We start from the raw sequence: 11,044 nt of genomic DNA, 5'->3' as shown, positions 1-11,044 counted from the left end.
TGGAGGAGCAAACAAAGTTTATTTGAGATCTCAAAGCGGTGCAAGGAGACTGGCACGTCTCAAATCAAGCACGCTAACAGAAACAGCTTTTCTTCTTTTATACACTTTGCAGTCAAGCCTCATCTTCCCCCCCCTCCATTCCCCCACTACCCCTCCCTTCCCCCCCCCCCATTCCTCTCTCTCTACCCCTCCCGTCCCTGGTAACAATTACTAGGCAAATAGCAATTACATTTAAGCAGTTAAGTCATTCTTGGCAGCTATAAGCCTAGCTTGTTAGTAACTTCTTTAAACCGTTATCTTGTCCTTTTTCCCTTCAGCCAGAAACATGCAGGCCTCATTATTACTGCTTGGTACTGGTAAGGGGGGAGGTTACCACTGATAGCAGGTTGCATACACATTCCACTTGCACCTGGCTTTTGAGGTCGATTAGAGTTTAAACATGGAAGGAGTTTGGTTCAGGCCTGGTGCAGGAAGGCTTCATTGACACTTCTGATTTTCCACCCTCCCGAGTTACCTAGGGTGATGGTGATGCCTGGTGACGTCAACAACTCCCTCCTTTGAGAATACTCAACAAGCTTTTGGCTGAGTTTTCTCATATTCTGTGGACAAGATACGATTGAGTGCTATGAAGCTGGGGTTTTCAATGAGAGTGTATGCCGGGATTTCTGGGGAACGGGGGGCACAAAGCTTACGGAGGAGCATCTTAAAACAAGCAATCAGGAGGAGCGTGACCAAGCACAGTATTCCACCTGTGAGGAGGAGACGCACAAGGCTATTTCCCAGTCCTCCTAGGTTGGGCAACCCACTCCAAAGGAAATTGAAACCTGTGGGTTCCCTTTCCTGGGCCTTCCACTGCTCAAAAGCCTGTTCAGCTGACAGGATGTGCTTGTTAATGTCCTGTGAGTTTTCCGGAACATAAGTACAACATTCACTCCCAATAAGGGCACACACCCCACCCTGGGAGGCTAAAACATAATCTAAGGCCTGTCTATTTTTCAGGGACAGCAACCGGAGCTGGTAAAGCTCTGAGTTAAGGCTCTTTTGAATAACAGCTTAAGTCCCAGATTGTCGCTGGCAGTCTTTTCCATAGGCTGGACGGTCCACCGTTCAGGAGCGGGCACTGCTTTTAGATGAGAGTGATGGATGCAGTTCTTGTGTCCTTCAACCTTTGCTGCTGTATGGGAGACCAGCAGGACAGTGTGGGGTCCCTTCCACTTCTCTTGGAGAGGCTCGTCCTTTCAGGTCCGGACGAGTACGGAGTCACCTGGCTGCAAGGAGCGGATCGGGGCATCCAGCGGGAGAGGTTGCAAATCTTTGGTATATCTGTGGAGAGAACAAAGAACAGCAGACAGAGAGCACATGTACTGAGATAAGAAACCACAGCCTACCTCCCACTCCCCTGCCAGAACCGGTGTACCATTCATAGGCCATGCCCTTCCAAACATAATTTTGAAGGGACTGAGCCCTAACCTGCCCTTTGGGAGAGCGCAGATGCGGAGCAAAACAAGGGGTAGAGCATCAGGCCACTTAAGGGAAGCCTCTTGACAGACCTTTGAGAGGTGCCGCGTTAGTGTCTGATTTGTGCGTTCCACTACCCCACTGGCCTGCGGTCGCCATGGAGTGTGGAGCTTCCAGGGGATTTGCAGGGCATCCGATATCTTCTGAACAACTTGGGATGTGAAGTGTGTTCCGTTGTCAGATTCCATCCACTGGGGGAGTCCGAAGCGGGGAATGATCTCCTTGACAAATTTAAGAGCCACCGTTTTAGCAGTGTTGTTACGACATGGGAAGGCTTCAGGCCATCCGCTGAATTGATCCACTAAGACGAGAAGGTATCTGAATCCTTGGGTCCGGGGGAACTCAGTAAAATCTATTTGCCAAACCAGTCCTGGGCCTGGGGTAGGCTCCAGAGTGGCTGGTGGCACTGACACTCCAGGTCGAGGGTTGTTCTTTTGGCAGACTAGACATTCAGCCTGTACCTGGGAGGCCAGAGGCCTAAGTCCAGGGGTTAGAAACTATTTATTCATAAGCTGGGAAAGAGCCTCCCTGCCAGCGTATGATTTTGTTTCTTCACCAGGGTCAGTTCTTTATGTCTTTTGTAGTCAGGAATTCCTGGACTTTGTGGTTTCAATGAAGCAAGTGTTCCTTCTCTTTTCCTGAAACAGTGTGGTTCAGCATCATACAGGGGAGAGGTTACTAGCACATCACCCTGTCTTTAAATAGGCTTATCAGTTGGAGAGTCCTCCCGAGGTGGAGGGGTCTTTTTACAGTGAGAAGCATGGGTCCAGCTGGGCAGTCCTTGGTACTTCACAGCAGTGTTGGTGGTTAACAGGACTTGGAAAGGGCCTTTCCAGTGGGGAGCCAAAGCAGTTTTTCGTTGATGGATTTTACGTAGACTCAATCTCCTTATTTCAATGAGTGGCAGGGCTGCTAGGGTCTTTGGGTAGCACTTCTTTTATCTGTGAGAAAAGAAACCTAACACATTTCATTAATGCCTGGCAGTGTTTTGCAGATCTCATAGTTGCTTGGGCACATTCAGGCCCCCCCTTTTTCTTGGTTGTCAGCCAAGTCTTAGCTGTGAACAAAGCCCTTGGATGGGGCCAGCATCTTATCTTTGGACTGAGCTTGCTAGCTATATTTTTTTCCCCTCAGTTAACTCGTTCTGTTCTTTTTCCTTCTCTCCTTCTTGGCTTCTTTTAACTTACAAAGGAAACTTCCACTCTTCATTCATACACCTTTTCCCAACAATGAACACATACACATTGCCATTATACACCCTTCCAGCAAAATAACTTCTATACAGAGCTTTGGAGCAACAAACCAGGACGAGCACACCCACTTTTGAGGAGTCCAACAAAGTTCAGGAGGATCACAGTGGCTTTAAGGCAAGAGCTGAGACCCACAGCAGCAATCAACAAGTCATCCACATATTGCAGGAGGAGGACCCTGTCCTCATTGTCCCACTCCTCCAAGTCTCTAGCCAGGGCCTGGCCGAACAGAGTGGGGGAATTTTTAAATCCCTGGGCCAACACTGTCCAGCAAAGCTGCTTTCTAACCCTTCTTCTGTCCTCCCACTCGAAGGAGAAAATCTCCTGAGATTGGGTGTCGACCGGAATCGTGAAGAAAGCATCCTTCAAATCTAGGACTGAAAAATGGGTGTACTGCCCCCCTATAGAAGCCAACAGTGTATACGGGTTTGGAACAAGGGCGTGCAGAGTCTTAACCCGCTCATTAACTGCTCTCAGGTCCTGGACCAGCCGGTATGTGCCATTGGGCTTTCGCACGGGCAGAATGGGGGTGTTCCAAGCTGACTGGCATTCTCGTAGTACACCGCACTCTAGGAACCGATCTATAGTCTCTTGCAGTCCTTCTCTGGCTTCCCTCTTAATCGGATACTGTTTGATTCGCACTGGGCTTTTTCCTGGGAGAAGCTGAATATGAACAGGGGTCTGACGGGTTGCCTTCCCTGGAATCCCTGATGCCCATACTAGAGGAAAAACCTGCTTTTCCCACTGGCTCCATTCTGGGACTTGCATGGCTGAGGGCTCAGTTGCAAGGGTCATTATCCAGGCATTCTCTGGGGTTAAGGTGAGGGTTATTTCATCTTGGGTGAAATGCAGGGTGGCACCTAAGCGACAAAGCAGGTCCCGTCCTAATAGTGGCGTTGGACAATTGGGGAGGAAAACCAGTCTGAGATAGAGTTCTGTTTCCCAAAGCACATTCCGCTGGGGCATATACTGGGCACTTAGTTCCTTTCCCTGTGGCACCCACCACAGTGAGGGAATCTGCCACAGGCAGCTGCAGGGGTTGGTTTACAGCGGTTCGTGCAGCTCCAGAGTCTATTAAAAAGTCTATGTCTAAATCTCCCACCCGCATGTTTACTCGGGGTTCCGGGGGCAGGATAGTCCGTCTCCCCTGACACCCCTATTCTTGATCCTCCGCTGCCATCATAGGGGTACCTTCCCTTTCGGGGCACTCATTTTTCCAATGTCCCTCCTTTCGGCATCTGGCGCACTGGTTGCGATCCAGATGCCTTGGTTGTGAGCCAAGGTGCCCACGCCCACGTCCTCTCATTCCCCGGCCCCTTCCACCTTCCTGAAATCTTCCCCTGCCACCGGCCTGTACTGCTGCAACCATCATTTTCACTTGCCTCTTCTCCTTTTCTTCCTCCCTAAGGCTGTAAGCCCTGTTTGCAGTTTCCAGAATCTGTGCCATTGTCATGCCCATCAAATCTTCCTTTTTCTGTAGTTTCCTTTTAATATCAGGGGCAGCACGGCTGGTAAAGATACCCTTTATGATTGCCTCAGTTTCCCGTTCATCGGGGTTTGCATTAGTAGTTTGCCTGATGGTATCCCGAATACGCTGCAGAAAAGCAACCGGACTCTCTTTTGGCTCCTGTAGTAGCTCATACGGCTTAGCCCAATTGTTATGTGGGACAGCTGAGTGTCGGAGACCATGTAATAGGAGCTCCTTGTATACAGTGAGACGCGTTTGGCCCATAGGATCATTAGGGTTCCACCCGGGATCTGCTAGGGGGACCTGGACTGCAGCAGTAGGGACGTGAATTGGATTCAGATCATGTCTCTTCTGTGCCTCCTCCCTTGCTCTAGACACAACCTGATTATGCTCCACCTCAGACAGCAGGGTCCGCATAAGGACATTACAGTCATCCCAGTCAGATTTACAGCTAGCCAGACACCCTTCAAAGGCTGAAATAAACTTGCTTGGGTTCGTAGAGAATTCCCCTGCCTGTGCCTTAAAAGCTGCCAGGTCCACTGGATTAAAAGGCACATGGATGTAAACCTGCATTGTAGTGGCTGGGTGATTTTCTGATCCAGGACGGGCTATCCAAGTCTCAGTAATCAATGGATAGAATCCCACCGGGGGGGCAATCTCTGGGACCTGAGGGACCCTGTCTTTATATGGTGGGGGTGTTGGAGCCGAAGGGGACACCGACTCTGCCATCACAACCGGGGGAGGGTTCTGAGGACTAACAATAGTTACTACTGAACCTGTCGGAGTCAAATTACACCTTTGCAACAGATCTGAGCTATCTCTTAACAACATAAACAACTGTACATACATACGTTCATTCCATTTACCCGTACGCTGACAAAAACAAAAGCAATTGAAGGATCGTATTATAATTAAGTGATCCCTCCGGTGGCCACCTTTCCTGGTCCTCTAGCTGATATCGAGGCCAGTCTACTGTACAGTATCTTTTCAGTTTACTTTTAATCAACGGATCCGATCCAAACACTTTCCAGTTCACCAGAATGCATTCCAAGGGTGTACACCTTACCCTGCCTGCCACCCACTCTGCCCCTGCCCCATATTAGGGAGACACTGGGCGTCCCCAGGTCAAGACAGATAAAGTCCCCACTGGACTGTTCCTACCTTATCCAAGGGTCCGGTTCTGCACCGTCGCCCTATCCACGGGACCGGTTCCCCACCGTCGCCCGCAGCTGCTTCTCCACTACTCGCGCGCGTTGCACTGTTGTGCCCTCGGGTCGACCAAAACCACGTCTCCGCTGAGGCCCCCGATGAAGTCACCGGTGAGCTCTGGGCGTCGGTCGTCGCCGTAGTCCGTCGGCCGCCAGGAGGGATCCAGGCAAGGCTAAATTTCAGCCTCGAGCCCACCCAGGGATGCCAAAACTGTTGCCAGCACAAGGTGCCCGAGGATAGCAACAGCGAGGTTCGTGGCCCGGTGTGCTTCGCGCCAATAAACACACCGGGGTGGAGGAGCAAACAAAGTTTATTTGAGATCTCAAAGCGGTGCAAGGAGACTGGCACGTCTCAAATCAAGCACACTAACAGAAACAGCTTTTCTTCTTTTATACACTTTGCAGTCAAGCCTCATCTTCTCCCCCCCCCCTCCATTCCCCCACTACCCCTCCCTTCCTCCCCCCCCATTCCTCTCTCTCTACCCCTCCCGTCCCTGGTAACAATTACTAGGCAAATAGCAATTACATTTAAGCAGTTAAGTCATTCTTGGCAGCTATAAGCCTAGCTTGTTAGTAACTTCTTTAAACCGTTATCTTGTCCTTTTTCCCTTCAGCCAGAAACATGCAGGCCTCATTATTACCGCTTGGTACTTGTAAGGGAGGGGGTTACCACTGATAGCAGGTTGCATACACATTCCACTTGCAGCTGGCTTTTGAGGTCGATTAGAGTTTAAACATGGAAGGAGTTTAGTTCATTTTAGGCCTGGTGCAGGAAGGCTTCATTGACACTTCTGATTTTCCACCCTTCCCGAGTTACCTAGGGTGATGGTGATGCCTGGTGACGTCAACAGGAGCGTAGCCTTGTTCTTACACTTTGTCAACGCTGGTCTGGCTCCTGCTGCCGAGAGAGTCCCATTGGCTGGAACTGACAAAAGTTGAGGAAAGATGGTGAGTGCAGCACTGAGTCCTGAGGGGGAAAGTCCTTCTGAGAGCCTCAGGTCAGCAACATCCTCTGCAGGCTAAGTGGCTTTGTGGATAAGATGTGGCCCAGCTGTGGTACAAGAATTGTCCAAACACTGATGAGCAACTATGGCGTGTGCTTTTCACATCACTGCACCCGACCCCGCTCAGCTTTGGTTAAAAGACATTTGAAGGCGAAAGGGGATTTAACTGGAGATTTATGTGTGCGTAGTTGTGAAGGGGGCGGGGGGGGGGGGGGTCTAAAATGAAGCTTCCAACAGAAAAGTAAGACTCAGCACCAGATCCTCACTAGTGAAAAATCAACATCGTTCCACTGCAGCTCAGGCTTTGTTGGTTGACACGATCTGGCTCATTGACGCCAGCTGGGATCTGGCCCATTGACTCCAGCGGAGCTCTGGCCAGTTGACACCAGCTGGGATCTGGCCCATTGACTCCAATGGAGCTACGGCTGATTCACACCAGCTGGGGATCTCTTTTATAAATGTACAATTGCTCCCCCAGAACAACAGTTTTGTTTTAGGGTGGCGGGTGAAAGTCCTTTCAGCGTCCCAGTGCAGCCAGAGCCTGAATGTGGCCTGGGGTTGGTCAGGGTGGGAAGGTGGCGTCATTAACTCAGATCTGCTCCGAGGCCCCCACCACAGGAAATTGCTCACCCTCCCTTCTGTCCGGTGGCCTCCCTCATTCTCTCCAGCACAGCCCCTGACCTTCTTGCTACTTTTCAAGGGCTTCCCACGGCCCGCTGAACAACCAGGCTATTGTCTGTTTTCATCCAGCTGCATCACAAACTCACCCCGCTTTGATTCAGAGACGTGTGCATGTGGGAATTGCTGGTCTGCCAAGAGGGTAGTCCCCAGAGCAGAAAGCACATCAGCCCCCCGCCGTGGCTTTTCTGCACAGTCTAGATCATAGACCTCTCGCCTTCAGTGAGGATGGATGGAGTGGGGAGGGCTGGTGGGGAGCTCCCCACAAAGCCACTTGTGCAGCTGTGAAAGCTGCTCTCTGCTTTGGCTGTTGCCAGCTGGTGTGCATGTGTACTCTCTCCGTACGCTGTACTAACCCTGCAGAGAGCTGGTTTAGCAGTCCTCGGTAGTACTACCCAGAAAGACCACAGACTCCGTTCGGTGACGAAGGCACTTGGCCAGGTTTATTGCCAATGAAGCGCGGTATTAGTGCCCGATAGACTTTACGTATATGCCCAGGACAATGGACTCGGCTCAGTCAGCAGCGGGCTTGTCTGCTGCCCCCTAAGCCAGACAAAGGTGCCCCTCCTATGATTTCTCTTTTATACATTGAGACAAACAAATTGCGTATTACGCTCCTGGCATGTTACCAACATGTTACCAACCCTACCCAGTGCCTAGTACTTCTTGGGAGTGCCTGTGTTTTAGCAACACTCACCGTGCCTTTGCCAAGTTCATGTGCCGGACAGCAAACTTGTAAGCAAGCCTCTGCTTGATGACAGGGCCGAACTTTTGCTCATAGCCTGGCTTTTGCTGACTTTGGTTCAGATCTCAGGTCTTGCACCAGGCTCTCTCTCTCTACTACAGCTGGAGGGTGTGGGATTTCCTGGGAGGCCCTGGTGTGACACCCCCTGCCCCGATCCCTTGTGGACCAAAGAGACTTAGAACCTGTGTTATGGGGGACTGTGCCTTCCCAGACAGAACACCTGGGCAAGGTGCTGGGAAGCTTTTGTTACACAGCCAGCTGGAATGGGACACAGCGGGAAGCAGAGCTCTGGCAAGCCCCTTAAGCACTGAGGCCCAGATCCTCAAAGGTATTTAGGTGCTTAACTCCCATTGATTTCAGCAGGAGTTAAGGGCCTAAATTCCTCTGAGGATCTGCACCTAAATGTTCACTAAACACCACAGAACTGGCCCCTGAGCCTTCCCAGGGTCTCCCAGCATCCATTGCTCTTGGCCCCGCCCTCAGGTTCTCCTAGCAGTGGGCAGGGCCAGGTTATTTAGTCCAGGTTCCTAGTCCCTTTGCGGTGGTGGTTGAGTTGTTACGTTTCCTGATCTGACAGTTTCCCCTTTCCCAGGATGAGTGGGGGTCTCCGCAGACCTATCAGAGCCCAGGGGAACATCCTAACCCCACTTTTCACCCCCTAGGCTGCTCCCCATCTTTGTCAGCGCTCCAAGGGTGTCCTGTCCCTACACACAAATCCCATTGCTGCCGAGAGCTTCCCCATCTCAGTGGGAGCCTTCGTCCAGGTTTCACCCTGCTCCCCAAATCACTGAGTTATTTATACTGGTTTGTTATCATAGGGTCTCTTGTGAGTGCTGGGGTTGCACGTAGTGGCTTGTGAAGGTCACTCGCTTGTTCTTGGGCCGGACACACTGGTGTCTGTCGTCAGCAGTACCGGATTTACCATGGCACAATTGGCGCCAGGCCCATGGTCCAGAGGGGGCCCAGCCCGCTCTTCTCCACCCCCGGCCCTTGTTCTCTCCTGTGGGGGCAGAAGCTTGATGTTACCGGCTCCCGCTGCAGCAGGGCAACCTCCGCCGGCAGCCAGGCTCCTCCCCTGCCTCTTCCCTGAGCGTGCTCCATTCCCGCCCCTTCCCCTCTCCCTGCTGCCAATCAGCTGTTTTCCGGCAGGAGGGAGGGGGAAGAGCAGAGCCTCGGTGTGCTCCCCACTCCAGGGAGGAGGAGGAGAAGAGGCGGGCCCCTGCTGTGAGCACCCCCATTCCCCTAGCCCTCTGCCCACGCTGCCCCTTGCACCCCCACACCTCCCCTGCACCTCTCACACCTCCCCAGCCCCTTGCCCTTACTCCTGCACCCCCCCCACATCCTCAGCCCCCCACCCCATGCCCTGACTCCTGCATCCCCACCCCCATCTTGAGCACCAAATGGGAGCTCCTGCACCCCCACCCCCATTCCCACCTGCACTCCTCGCACCAAACAGGAGCTGCCCCAGGTAAGCAATCCACACCCCAACCTCCTGCCCCAACCCTGAGACCCCTCCCTCACCCCAGCTCCTGGCCAGACCCCGCACCCCAATGTTTTTTTACAATATTTGGAAAGATCATGAAGTGGTCCGTCAAGACCCTCCGTGATTTTCAAGTGGTCTGTGGAAAAATAAGTTAGACTACAAGAACAATCAATGTACCTCACTTTATTTTCATTTACTTGCTATTATAGGAGGAGGATGAAGAAGAAAAAAAGAATGAAAAATGGGGGCGGGGAGGATAAGAGAGAAGGGTCTTTTTCTTGGCTGGGTCCCAAGGAGGGACCTCAAAAATGAAGCTGAGCACAGGGCCGGGGGCCCCACTAACTCTAAATCCACCACTGGCTGTCACGTCACCTGTCAGCTGATCCGCACAGTCTCCAACCTACCTGGGCAGGACAGCAGACATGGCCCTGCCCACCAGCGCCTCTCCACTCCCTAGCACACCCACCACTTGCTTCTTCCTCCCCCCCCCCCCCCAGGCTTTTCTGGCACCCCTGTTCCCAGGTATCCAGTTTTAGACTGGAAACTCCAGTAGAAAACAGGACCTGAGTGTCCGGTTAGCAGTGCTGACTGGAAACTAAAAGTCTGGTTGTAGGAGTAAGCACCTTAGCCTCTGCTCCTCCCACTCCCAACACCCACCCCAGAGGGCTGGAAGAGAACCTGTCCTGCTGCTGTGGGAGGAGGGGCAGGTCAGTGCAGAGAGAGATGAAGAGAATGGGCTAGAACCAGGTAGGTACCTGCTCCATGTGGGCAGGGGCGGGGGGGATCCTGTTTACCTCCTCCCCAGCCCTGCTGCGCTTGCAGTTTACCCCTGGCCCCTCCCTTGCTCCAGGGACCAACCCTAGCTCCTGCCCCACTGAGCTTTTCCCCCCAGCCCCTTTTACAGTCATTCCCAGGGTGGCCCACAAAAGTTAATCCAGCCCTGGTCGTCAGACGTAACCGGTGTGGTGTCTGCTCTGTTCAATGATGATAACAGTCGGCTGCGTGCATGTTCCCTCTGTGTGCTGCCCCGGCTCTGCAGATCGCTAGCACAGCAAACCCCGAGAGAACCCCCAATGACCACAGACTCTGATAAGGTATGAAGGCCCCCGGCTAAGTTTATTGTCAAACGAAGCACAGTGATAGTTCCCCGCAGTCTCTACAGGACATACTACGAATATGTGCCCTGGACAATGGACCGGCTCAGTCATTGGCGGAATTCTCCACTGCCCCCTCGGCCGGACAAAGACAACCCTTCAGGGGTACACTTTTATACACCAGTACAAACAAGTTACACATCACTCCCGACGTATAAAGGTGCAACCCTTCTATGTATTAGGGTGCCGCCTCTCACCTTGTACATGTTGGTTCAAACAAAACAACTCTATCCAACTCAAACCAACTCATATTACCCTCCTGCTCCTGTCTTTAGGATGGGTCAGCATGTTCCTTGTTATCATGTGGAATGTGCTAGTACCATCCTGGCATATGTTTATATTACTAGTGCTTAGTACCTTTTAGGTATGTGTATATTTGCAACATCAGCCTTCTTCTTGCCAGCTTCTGTGAACAGGGCCTGCCTCAGCTTAACTTTGTTTTATGTTAGCAAAGTCTTGACCATTATTTTAGTTCAGGCCTTAGGTCTCATACCAGGCCTCTGATACAAGGGTTTATGTTTCAGGGCCTCATCTTA

At 52.0% G+C, this 11,044-nt stretch overlaps 1 long non-coding RNA gene across 1 annotated transcript; it reads right to left on the bottom strand.

Moving 5' to 3' along the window:
* Positions 1-5,851, bottom strand: LOC135982880 (uncharacterized). Its single transcript, XR_010600358.1, has 2 exons — positions 5,398-5,851; positions 1-2,459 (listed from the first exon to the last, which is right to left on the bottom strand). It is a non-coding gene; the product is annotated as an uncharacterized LOC135982880 (long non-coding RNA).
* Between the last annotated feature and the right edge of the window lie 5,193 nt (positions 5,852-11,044).

Source organism: Chrysemys picta, chromosome 4 (genome assembly GCF_011386835.1).
Source record: "Chrysemys picta bellii isolate R12L10 chromosome 4, ASM1138683v2, whole genome shotgun sequence".
NCBI classification, from domain to species: domain Eukaryota; kingdom Metazoa; phylum Chordata; order Testudines; family Emydidae; genus Chrysemys; species Chrysemys picta.
The sequence above is the reverse complement of the archived record's forward strand: the minus strand, read 5'-3'. Positions and strand labels throughout refer to the sequence as shown.